Below are 12,893 nucleotides of genomic sequence, written 5' to 3' on the forward strand. Positions count from 1 at the left end.
CACTGCTGCTCCGAGTTGGGAGTGCTAATTTTCTTTCCTTATTCCTTTAGGTTGAAGAACACATTGTTTTTATTTATGTTTAATTAACCCCTAGCCGCACCAAGCAGTTATTGTATGTCCTGGCAGGAGGTTACAAACAGTGACCGGGAGCCGCCGCTAAACTGTCAGCTGATAGCTGACAGTTTAGTGTAACTGGTGCTTGACGCCCTTTAGGGGTCCAGCACCGTGATTTCCGACATCTGTGGATCGGTAACGATCCACAGATACCATTGTAAACCCCCGGTCCCAGTATCCGCTGCCTTCCGGGATACAGGGGGATGACGGGTCAGAGGTCCCTCCCCTGCCATCCTGCCGATCCACCGCTGCCAGCCTGTATAAATGGTTTTCCAGATCCCCGTTCCCGGTACTCACTTTGAGGGCAGGTGACACAGAGAACTCTGCCCCTCCCCAAGCCCTCCTGCAGCAGTGTTAGACAGCTGGCAACTGTGGAACTATACAGATCCACTGCTGCCAGCATGTGTTCAGTGCTGCACAACACCCCCGGTCCCGGTCCTCACTGTGAGCTCTGGGATCTGGAGATGGTCCCCTCCATTATCAGCATGTGACCAGTGTCTGTCCAATGACGCTGGTCCATGCTTATCTGCACTGTGATTGGCAGCTCTGTGATCAGAGCTGCCAATCACAGTGTCTCATGGTAACAGGGGGAGGGCAAATGCCTGGATGCAGTAGGTAAAATCTTTGTGATTAGATTAGAGCCTGCATCCTGTAGTATAAAAAGTAAAATAAAAAACACTCACTATATTCCCAAATACCCCCTCCCCAGTGATCTCCCAGTGATAAGGGAGATCTAAGTTACCCCCTCCCCTGTGATCTCCCAGTGATAAGGGAGATCTAAGTTACCCCCTCCCCTGTGATCTCCCAGTGATAAGGGAGATCTAAGTTACCCCCTCCCCTGTGATCTCCCAGTGATAAGAGAGATCTAAGTTACCCCCTCCCCTGTGATCTCCCAGTGATAAGAGAGATCTAAGTTAGCTTTCTGTGAATCCGTCCTTTTAGTCAGCGTCCGTTACTAAGTGTCAGTAAATGATGCTGACTGACGCTAACGGACGCTGACTGACACTTAGTAACGGACGCTGACACTTTGTAACGGACGCTGACTGACACTTAGTAACGGATTCTGACTGACACTTAGTAACGGACGCTGACTGACACTTAGTAACGGACGCTGACTGACACTTAGTAATGGACGCTGACTGACACTTAGTAACGGATTCTGACTGACACTTAGTAACGGACGCTGACTGACACTTAGTAACGGATTCTGACTGACACTTAGTAACGGACGCTGACTGACACTTAGTAACGGACGCTGACTGACACTTAGTAATGGACGCTGACTGACACTTAGTAACGGATTCTGACTGACACTTAGTAACGGACGCTGACTGACACTTAGTAACGGACGCTGACTGACACTTAGTAATGGACGCTGACTGACACTTAGTAACGGACGCTGACTGACACTTAGTAACGGACGCTGACTGACACTTAGTAACGGACGCTGACTGACACTTAGTAACGGACGCTGACTTACACTTCGTAACGGACGCTGACTGACACTTAGTAACGGACGCTGACTGACACTTAGTAACGGACGCTGACTGACACTTAGTAATGGACGCTGACTGACACTTAGTAACGGACGCTGACTGACACTTAGTAACGGACGCTGACTGACACTTAGTAACGGACGCTGACTTACACTTCGTAACGGACGCTGACTGACACTTAGTAACGGACGCTGACTGACACTTAGTAATGGACGCTGACTGACACTTAGTAACGGATTCTGACTGACACTTAGTAACGGACGCTGACTGACACTTAGTAACGGACGCTGACTGACACTTAGTAACGGACGCTGACTGACACTTAGTAACGGACGCTGACTGACACTTCGTAACGGACGCTGACTGACACTTCGTAACGGACGCTGACTGACACTTAGTAACGGACGCTGACTGACACTTAGTAACGGACGCTGACTGACACTTAGTAACGGATTCTGACTGACACTTAGTAACGGACGCTGACTGACACTTAGTAACGGACGCTGACTGACACTTAGTAACGGACGCTGACTGACACTTAGTAATGGACGCTGACTGACACTTAGTAACGGACGCTGACTGACACTTAGTAACGGACGCTGACTGACACTTAGTAACGGACGCTGACTGACACTTAGTAACGGACGCTGACTGACACTTAGTAACGGACGCTGACTGACACTTAGTAATGGACGCTGACTGACACTTAGTAACGGACGCTGACTGACACTTAGTAATGGACGCTGACTGACACTTAGTAATGGACGCTGACTGACACTTAGTAACGGACGCTGACTGACACTTAGTAACGGACGCTGACTGACACTTAGTAACGGACGCTGACTGACACTTAGTAAGGGACGCTGACTGACACTTAGTAACGGACGCTGACTGACACTTAGTAACGGACGCTGACTGACACTTAGTAACGGACGCTGACTGACACTTAGTAACGGACGCTGACTGACACTTAGTAACGGACGCTGACTGACACTTAGTAATGGACGCTGACTGACACTTAGTAATGGACGCTGACTGACACTTAGTAATGGACGCTGACTGACACTTAGTAATGGACGCTGACTAAGTGTCAGTGTCCTTTAGTTAATCTGCGTCCCAAACTGTCAGTCAGCTTCTGTTACTAAGAGTCAGTCAGTGTCCATTGATAAGAGTCAGCGTCCGTTATAAGCATCAATCAGCGTCCGTTAGTAAGCGCCAGTGAGCATCCGTTAGTGTCATTCAGGTTCTGTTACCAAGTGTCAGTCAGTGTCAGTTTTAGTGTATCAGTGTTAGCGTCAGTCTAACGCTTTTAGCGTCTCTTTGTGTCGGTTGTAAATCTGTAACAGTCAATTGTGTGTTTTAGTGTAAAATTTGTGTTAATTTGTGACACCCCCACCCCACATTTTGCACAAAATCTCATCCTAAATATCCTCTCCCTTGTGATCTCTCAGTGATAAGGGAGATCTTAGATAGCTTTCTGTCAATCTGCGGTGTTGTTAGCGTCCATTAGTGAGCGTCAGTGTCAGCTAGTAAGTTTCAGTCAGCTTCCTTTAGTGTTGCTCAGCGTCTGTTAGTAAGCGTCATTCAGTGTCCGTTAGTAAGCGTCAGTCAGTGTCCGTTAGTAAGCGTCAGTCAGTGTCCGTTAGTAAGCGTCAGTCAGTGTCCGTTAGTAAGCGTCAGTCAGTGTCCGTTAGTAAGCGTCAGTCAGCGTCCGTTAGTAAGCGTAAGTCAGCGTCCTGATATTCCTGGTCACTCTGCTTGTCGGGACCTCCGGCAGCAATCTCCAATCTGCATTCTTCTACCGGTTATCCGGAGCTCCAGAACGGGCTGCAGACGGCTTCTACTAATCTGCGCAAGGCGGTGTCGGGCTCGGAGCTCGTCCGCCATAGGTGAACGGCATCTTATGTGCCTTTTTATTATACAGTTTCAATACAGTATAACGCCGGTGCTCTCTGTCTTTCTAGCGTCCGTTAGTAAGCAGTAGTCAGCGTCCGGTATATCAGTTTTAGTGTATCAGTGTTAACGTCAGTCTAACACTTTTGTGTGTTTTAGTGCAAATTTTTTTTTGTGAATTTGAGGCAAAAAAAAGTGAAAAAACACATTTTACACAAAATCTAATCCTAAATACCATCTCCCTTGTTATCTCTCAGTGACGGCTTTCTATCAATCTGTGGTGTCAGTGTCCACTAGTGAGCGGCAGTGTCAGCTAGTAAGTTTCACTCAGCGTCCGTTAGTGTCACTCAGCGTCCGTTAGTGTATCAGTGTCAGCCTCACGCTTTTAGTGTCTGTGCGTCAGAACTTGTTCTGTTAAAAAAGTTAAAAAAAAAAAAAATGTACTTCTTTTTTTGTGGTTTGAGACACCTGTACATACAGCTATGGCAGTGAGAGTTTATAGTGCTGAGGAGGCGTATGCCATGATCGCGTCTGATTCAGAAACGCTAAGAAGATTTGGATTATCTTCTCTCCTCCTCCTCCTCTCTTAGTGACAATGAGGAACCTCCTCGCCAACGAAGGAGACTTGTGGCCCGGGATCCTCACCTTAAACCAATTACAGACTGGTCACCCCCACAAACTACACCCCCAAATCCCTGCATTTACTGCTACAGCAGGAGTGCACGCTCAGACAGAGGGTCTGAATTAGATTTTTTCCAATTATTTTTTCGGCAGATTTGCTCCAGTTAATGGTGGAGCAAACAAATTTATACGCCAAACAATTTATTGCGGCCCACCATAATTCCTTCCTGGCCCAGCTCAACAGATGACACCCCACCAATTGTGCCGAATTTCTAAAATACTGGGGGTTGGTCCTCATTATGGGTCTCAACAAAAAAACAGAAGTGAGATCATACTGGTCGACAGATGTTTTATATCACTGTCTATTATATCGAAACAATATGACCAGACCCAGATTTGAGGCCCTTCAGTAATTTTTACATTTTTCGGACAACTCCTATTCCCCCCCAGGAAGACCCCAGATTTGATTGGCTAAAAAAAATCAGGCGGGTCATTAATATTTTGGCCCTGAATTTCTCCAGTTTATACACCCCAAAAAAGGAGATTGGTCGTTGGTGAGCTTTAAGGGCAGGGTAAAGTTGGGCCAATACTTGCCCAATAAGCGTATTCGGTACGGACTCAAGCTGTACAAGCTATGTGAGTCCAATACCGCCTATGTGTACGCTTTTCGGGTGTATGAGGGGGAAGGACAGTCACATTAAACCCCCTGGCTGTCCTTTCTTTATTTCCACCAGTGGGAAGATTGGCTGGAACCTCCTGCATCCATTGTTTGATCAGGGGTACCACTTGTATTTAGACAATTGATACACAAGTGTACCCCTGTTCAAATGTCTCTTAGAAAAAAAACAAAAAACAGTGGCATGTAGGAAAGTGCTAAAAAATCAAAAGCATCTCCCAAAGACCCTCATCAACCAACACCTGACAATTGGAGCGAGCAGGGCATTGCTTCATGATGGGGTCTTGTGTCTCAAATACAGGGAGAAGAAAGATGTGTGCATGCTCACATCTATTCACGATGCCAGCACCCCTGTCCCCAGACCTGGCTTCACCTCAGCCAAGATGACCCCTGTATGCATATCGGCATACAATTAAATTAGGGGTGGGGTTGATCTGAATAATCAAATTTAGAAACCATATAGTGCCATGCATCAGAGCAGAATCTGGTACAAGAAATTGTCCGGGAACCTTGTCCAGATGGCACTGTATAATTCCTTTGTACTCTACAGGAAGGCTGGCTACCATGGAACATATGGCCAAATAATTCCTGGGCAGCACTTTCACAGGGAACAAAAAAGGTGCTGTGTCTGCTTCAAAAAGGGTATCCGCAGGGATACCATATACCAATGCGACACGTGCCCATCTAAACCTGGGCTCAGTGCTTTCGCATCTTTCATACATCCCTGGATTAGAACCCCCCCCAGCGAGCCCACATCCATCCACAGTGTGGCCTCACACTCATCCCTTAATCATTCTGGGCTTTTATCCCTATTTAAAATTGGACATTTAAAAAATAACTCTGAAACAAAACTAAAAATCTCATTATATCCCTAGATGAATACATAATACATTACCAAATGCTCCTTCTCTTTTGAGCCCTGTTGTGCGCCTGCACAACACTTTGGGAGGCATTTATTAAGTCCGGCGTTTTTTACGCCGGACTTAAAAATGCCCCCGCAGCTCCGGCGGTACGGAGATTTATGTAGAGGCGGACTGCCTGTACATAAATCCTGTGCGCGCCGGTGCGCACCGCCGAAAACCTACGCCAGCTGAGTACTGGAGTAGGTTTTCGGCGTAGAATTGGGCGGAACGGATGATAAATCGCGCGGACTCTGAGTCCGCGCCCTCCGTTCCGCCCACTTCCCGCCTACTTTCCGCCCCCTTTCCGCCCCCTGGCGTACTCGGCGGAAAGTGCCGATTTGCGATTATTTTATTCGCAAATCGGCCATTTGCGTATAAAATAATACGCAAATCGGCACTTTCCGCCAAAAATCATCCGTCCGCCGGATGATACATGTGGCCCTTTATGTCCACATATAGGTTATTTCTGGATTCAGGAGAAATTGCATTAAAAATATTGGGGGGCCTTTTCGCCTTAAAGGGGTAGTGCGGCGCTAAACAATTATTCACTAAATAACACACATTACAAAGTTATACAACTTTGTAATGTATGTTATGTTAGTGAATGGCCCCCTTTCCCGTGTTTCCCCCCACCCACGCTAGACCCCGAAGTGTAGTGCTCTATACATACCTGCCTCTAGCCGACCCCCGTCCGCCATCTTGTGCCATGATGTCATCTTCGGACGGCCGAACCGCTCTGACCGTCCCTAGTGCCGGCCGCACTCTGCCGTGTCATCAGCTGCTCAGCCGCGATTGGCTGAGCACAGTTATGCTCAGCCAATCGCGTCTGAGCAGCTGATGACACGGCAGAGTGCGGCCGGCACTAGGGAAGGTCAGAGCGGTTCGGCCGTCCAAAGATGACATCATTGGCACAAGATGGCGGACGGGGGTCGACAAGAGGCAGGTATGTATAGAGCACTACACTTCCGGGTCTGGTGTGGGTGGGGGGAAACACGGGAAAGGGGGCCATTCACTAACATAACATACATTACAAAGTTGTATAACTTTGTAATGTGTGTTATTTAGTGAATAATTGTTTAGCGCCGCACTACCCCTTTAAAGCTATTTTAAATAAAAAAATGTTGGGGTTCAACAATGCATAAGTGTGAAAAATTAAATTTTTCATTGTTATGCCCCATTTTTGCCAAACACTGTAAAAAACCTGTGTGGTCCAAATGCTCACTGTACCCTTTGTTACATTCCTTAAGGGGTGTAGTATTCAAAATGGGGTCTCTTGTGGGGTTTCCACTATCTAGGCACTAGGGGGACTATGTAATTGCAGCATGGCCTCCATTATTCATTGCAGCTAAATTCACTCTCCAAAAGCCAAGAGGTGCCCCTTCTCTTCTGAGCCCTGTTGTGCACCCGCACAACACTTTATGTGCACCAATGAGGTATTTGTATAAAATGCAGAATCGGGAATACATTGGGTTTTTTGCATCTTATGGTTTATAGCTGAGTGGTATGAAAGAAGTAGGACTGAATTGAAATCTCAGCAAAAAAATAGAAAACTTTAATTTTTACACTTACTTTGCAGTTATTTCTCTGAAGTGCCTAAAGGGTTAAAAAACTGTATGAATGTGAATTTGAACACTTGAAAGGGTGAAGATTTCAAAATGGGGTGAATTGAGGGTTTTTAGTATAAAGGCCTCTAAAATATTCTCCAAAAATTAACTGGTCACTAAAAAATTCTGAGTTTGAAATTTTCACAAAAGTTTTGACAATTGCTACTAACCATTTACAGCCTCTAACATCCTAAAAAAGTAAAAGCATGTTCACCAAATGCTGAGAACATAAATAAACATGTTATATACGAATAAATTCATAATTTATGTGGTACAACTTGCTTCCCTATGAGCAGATGCTTTCAAATATAGAGAAATGCAATTTATTTTCATTTTTCCCAACATTTTGGAATTTTTCACAAAAAAATGCTAAAGGTATCGACCCAAATTTACCCCTAACATAAAGTAGAATATGTCACAAAAATACAATCTTGGAATTGCAAGGATCAGTAAAAGCATTCCAATTTTTTTTTTTTTATCAATGTAATTTTTATTAACAGTTTTGTGTATAAACAATACAGACAAGGGGTAAAGAGCTTCATGAAAAGAGCAAAGATAAAGCACCATTACGTAGCAAGGTCAGTCGGCGGCAAGAGTATTAGTGCAATCAAATGTATGATATCACCAAAATATACACTGCCAACAGCTTATATCAACAAATGTGAAGGGATGAGTGTTGCAGAACATAAAGAAAGACAAAACACAAGGACACACAGGACGAAAGGAACAAAAGGGTAGAGTGGGGAAAGGGATAGATAGAACAGATCAACGATTAGACGGTCAAACAGGTAGACCAGAGCGCCTCCCGGGGGGCCCAGATCCAGTCAATTGTTTAGTGAGGCAGTAAGTCACTCTGGTCCTCTAACATCTTTCACCCTAGCCAGCAAGTCCTCGAAGGACGGAGGGGAGGTTCGCTTCCAGTTTCGAGGAATGAGCGACTTAATTAATTTGGTGGACTTCTCCCCTAACCGTTTAGGTGTAAGGTTAAACAGCAAGGTCAGGGGCTCCACAGGGACCGGAACATCCAGGACAGTAGTGAATAACGTGGCCACCCGCGACCAATAACCCGTAATAAGGGGGCATTCCCAGAAAATATGGAACAGGGTGCCCACAGAGCTTGTGGGATAGAGCTATTTAGTTTATGGAGTAGTTCGGGAGTGTGAGATCAACACATCATGAACTTGTAGTGAGACTCTTTGTAATTTGTACAATAGAAGAAGTAGCCGCCCTGCTCCATATCGCCTGCCACAACTCAGAAGGGATCTCCCTGCCCAGAGAGGCCTCCCATCTGTCCATGTATTTATGCCAAACCAGTGAGTCCCCCACAGGCGAGTTCAGAATTTGATAGATAGCTGAAATTAGGCCTCTAGTGGATCCACCCGCCCGGATCAGCTGCTCAAAAGACGTTGGTTTCGAAACTGTAAGGGAACCAAAGGATGGCTGCATGAAATGTCTGATACCTAGATAAGAAAGGTATTCCGACCCAGGTAGATCATAATTGTCCCTTAATCTCTCAAAGAGCAAAAGGGTCCACGTGAGAGGGTCAACTATATCAGCAAATTGGAATAGCTTCCTACCAATCCAGTGCCTCACCATCAAAGGGGACATGCCTATTGTAAGAGAGGGCGTTAGTACAAAGCACACTAGGGGAGAGTCACGGGAGTGGAGACTAAATTTTTACGCGCACATGGACCAAATGTGCCTAGTAAAAAGGATCGGTCCAAGCATGGGGGAGGAGGGGCAGGGAAAGGCGTAGCGGTCCACAGAAAGGAGTTCGGGTGAATAGGAGCTAGCCACAATTTTTCTATCAGCGCCCACTGCTTAAATGTAGAGGATGTGGCCCAGCCCGAGATTTGGTGTAGGTGGGTAGCCCAGTCAGGGGCGTAGCTAGGATTCATGGGGCCCCGTAGCAAAAAACTGTATGGGGCCCCCCTCCCATATATATATATATATATATATATATATATACATACTTGGTGATGTGGCAAAAAATAATCCTCTTCTGGCCAGAGGCAGAATCCCGCGTGCAGCCACAACAGTGACTGGCAGAGGAGAAAGCAAATGTCTGATTGTTCTGTCCATCCACTGTATTTAACTATAACAGCCTATTAGGAGCCTTATGGTTATATACATAGGTGCAGACTACCTTTGGCTTAACCCTTTATTTGCTGCAGTGTGTATGTGACGCAATTTTCTCTTACATGCTGTAACACAAAAAAGGGTTAATGCAGAAGACAATTAGCTCTCTCCTGCTACTCCTGCACTGATAACCCGTGACTTCTGCAGGAGCTCAGAGGTCAGAGGTTATCAGAGAGCTAATTGTCTTGAGCTTATATTAACCCTTCTTTGTGTTGCAGCATGTAAGAGAACACTGGGTCACTTACACACTGCAGTACATAGGGGGTTAAGCAAAAGGAGGCTCTTATCTTCCCTGGGCCTCCTCCCTCCAGGGCCCCATAGCAACCGCCTTCCCTGCCTCTATGGTAGCTACGCCACTGAGCCTAGTAATAGTGGAGGATGTTAGGGGTCGATAGGCCCCCCCTGGGCCTTACTGCACATCATCACCGATTTCGGGATCCTATGGCGCTTCTTAGTTCATATGAAGCAGAAAATTGCACCTTGGAGAGCTCGCAATTCACTCAGGGATACTCGGACTGGGAGAGTCTCAAAGTAATAAAGGAGTTTTGGGAGAATAGTCATTTTCACTGATGCAATGCGACCCAGGAGAGAGATATATTGGGAAGTCCATTTTCCCAGGAGGGTTCTAACTTCCTTAAACAAATGGGGAAAATTGGCAGCATATAAGGTGTCATATGAGGGAGTTAGTTTAATGGCCAGATATTTAAGGGTTGGGAGCGACCATCTCTATTTAAAATTAGCTTGGAGTTGCGATATCTTGGAAGGTTAAGGGGGAGGGCTTTTTTTTTTTTTTAATTCAAATCTTTATTTTTACAATTTTATAAAAAAGAAACAAAAATATTTTACAAAAGAAATTCAAGTACAAATACAAACTCTATGTCAGCAACTTACCTGACTGCGATCCAGCGGCGTCTGTCCCAGCCGGAGCGCAGTGCCACCCTCCTCGCCGAGGCCGGGTGACGTCACGGAGAACCGACGGCGTCCCTAGCAACCAAGGGAGCCGCGGGTCTCGCGTCAGTCAGATCCACCCGGCCAAGCAGCTGAGTGACAGATCTCCCTGCCGCTCAGCCTGCAGTGCACCAGCTGCAGTGTATTTGGATTGAGGAGGCCGGACCAATCAGCCGTTGGTCAGTATCACCTTCCAGTGCTGGTTACTAGGTTCTCTTCTGGTCCCAGCTCCCCCTTGTCTACTCCTGCGAACACCGTCCTAACTCCTTCCTGCCTGACTTACTCGTTTTCCTGACCTCTGTCTGACCTTTTGACTATCCTTTGTCTCACTGATTTTGTACCGCGTTGCCCGTGTGATTTGACCTGGCTTGTTCCACTATTCTTATTGTGTTTTGTCTGTCTGTATTGTTCTGTGTGTTCACATACATAGTGAAGGGAACGCCTTTGTGGTTGTCCGCGACCGCCTAGGGTCGACTGAGGCAAATAGGTAGGGTCAGTGGGCGGGATTCAGATCCAGGGCCCACTGTCTTGTCTGTTTGTGCCCACCTGCCCTGACACTCGAACAGCGTGAACATTCCAAATACAAGTACCAATAACTGTTATGGCCCAAAAATTTATCAAACCCACAACAGTATCAGTATCCAGATCCCTTGGCACAAGCATAGTTATATAGCAAAAACAAATACTCTATTTATAACTTAAAGGGCAATCGCCCTAATCATTTTCACAGAAAAAATGGACACATTGTATACCTTCTCTTATCCCCAACCCCGTCCTCCCCACCCCTACCCCCATCCCCAGGCGTGGCTGCCCTTCCGAGAGGAGAGAGAGAAAAAAATAAACAAATTCTCCTTCCCATCATTTTATTTTTCTTCAAAATAATTAAACAATGTTTATATATCAGGTGTCACTTGCCATTTTTCCAAAGACGTTGGATCCCCCCCCTCCCTCTAGGTCCCTTTCCAGAATACCAAATCCTTTCATATTGATAAAGTTGGTTTCTCAGGTTTTCCCATTCAGTAGACGTTGGGGCCCTGGGGCTCTCCAGTGCCTTAGAATAACTAGTCTAGTGTAAAACAAACATTTAATAATCAGCCCTCTTATAATATCATCATTAGGTGAATCTCCTAATACTGCTATCTCTGGGGAACGAAAGATATAGTACAGTTAAACTTCGTCTCCAAGAAATGAAAAATCCCCTCCCAGTATTTGCCTAGAGCGCGGCACCCCCAAAACATATGACCCCGGCCCGCACGTTCCTCCTGGCATCTCGGACAAGAGGAATCATTTCTTCCTCCCATACGAGAAAGCAGTAATGGGGAATAGTATGATGCATGCAAAATCCTAAATTGAACCAACCTGTGACCCTCTGAGAGTGAAACCTTTTGTACATTACTCATTATATTGCTCCAGGTGTCCTCGCTCAGACGGCCTAGCTCCTTTTCCCATCTGGATCAGTAAGCAAATCTGTGCCCATGTTCAGATTGTGAATTTAGTGTTATTTACCTATAAATAAAAGATAAACTTTTCTTGGTATTGGATCCCATACCTTGCAACCCTAATAGTACCTTACTCTTAGTGGGCCTAAAAAATTCCAGCCAGCCGCGTGAGAGAGCTGAACATAAAAAAACTTGTGCTTCCCATCCAGTGCGAAATCCTTCCTAAGATCATCAAAATGACGAATTTCCCCATTCAAAAATAGCTGCGACAAATACAAAAGTTTTCTATTAATCCAAAATTGATTGTTGTGAATTTTCCCAAATTCTGGGAGGTTTACATTCCCCCAGATTGGGGTGCAACTCAAATACCCCTTATCTAGTGCTAATCTTCTAGTCTCCTCCCATACCCTATTTGCCAAGTGACATAATGTCAGGTCAGTTCGAACTGAGCCCAGATTACCTGACTCCAATAATCCAAAAAGATCGTCAAATTAAAAGTGTCTAACCCAATATTGAAAAAAGGTGTCCTCTCCACCCCGTGTGATCCGTGCTAAGTGACAAGACAAAAAGTACCTCCTAATATCGGGCAGAGAATAACCTCCTTCCTCTTTGTGAGTGCTAAATACCGAATATTTCAGGCGAACCCGTTTCCTTCCCCAAATAAGACCACCAAGCAATATTTCTATTTTTTTAATCCACCTATCGCCAATCCAGATGGGAGAAGAGCCAAAATAAAATAAGAGCTGAGGGAGGACAACCATTCATATTATGGCAATCCAGTCAGCCATGGTCAATGGAAGCTTTTTCCAAATGTCAATTCGATTATTCAATGCATTCATAAAAGGAATCAGATTGGCGGTCATATAGGAGCCTCCTTTAGAGGTAAGCTTGATACTCAAGTACTCAAGGGGGTCTGACATTTTTAAAATACGCAATTCTCCTATAGGGGCGCCAATCTCCTCATCCAGTGGCGGATTATAATGTGGGCGGTTTGGGCGGCCGCCCGAGGCTCCGGGGGGGCCCATGCCACGCCGCCCACATTATAATGCCGCCCGGGAGGC

Source organism: Dendropsophus ebraccatus, chromosome 11, assembly GCF_027789765.1.
Source record: "Dendropsophus ebraccatus isolate aDenEbr1 chromosome 11, aDenEbr1.pat, whole genome shotgun sequence".
In the NCBI taxonomy this organism is placed as follows: Eukaryota; Metazoa; Chordata; class Amphibia; order Anura; family Hylidae; genus Dendropsophus; species Dendropsophus ebraccatus.